This window comes from Apaloderma vittatum, unplaced genomic scaffold, assembly GCF_000703405.1.
Source record: "Apaloderma vittatum isolate BGI_N311 unplaced genomic scaffold, ASM70340v1 scaffold37224, whole genome shotgun sequence".
Classification (NCBI taxonomy): Eukaryota; Metazoa; Chordata; class Aves; order Trogoniformes; family Trogonidae; genus Apaloderma; species Apaloderma vittatum.
Genome location: NW_009714968.1, coordinates 3,466 through 3,759, shown reverse-complemented (window position 1 = coordinate 3,759; position 294 = coordinate 3,466).

The window sequence follows — 294 nt, the reverse complement described above, 5'->3', positions numbered from 1 at the left end:
GGGGGGCAGGGCCCCCCCGGCCCGCTGGGCTGAGGTACTGGGGAACCCGTGCTGCGGGTTTTCCCTCCTCCGTGACCGATACGGCGATTCCCCGAGTGCTGTGAAACTGATCCTACTTTCTAAGTTACAGAAAGGGGGCCCTGCCAGCCAGGAGCGCCGTGGAGGGCTTAAAGAACCCTGTCGTTTCCATTTACCGGGGGATCCTCGCTCTCAACTTCAAAATAAAAAAAAATAACCCCACCGAAAAGCTGTCCTGCCGAGGCAGCCGTCGGCACCCTGGGAAATGTTTTGAAG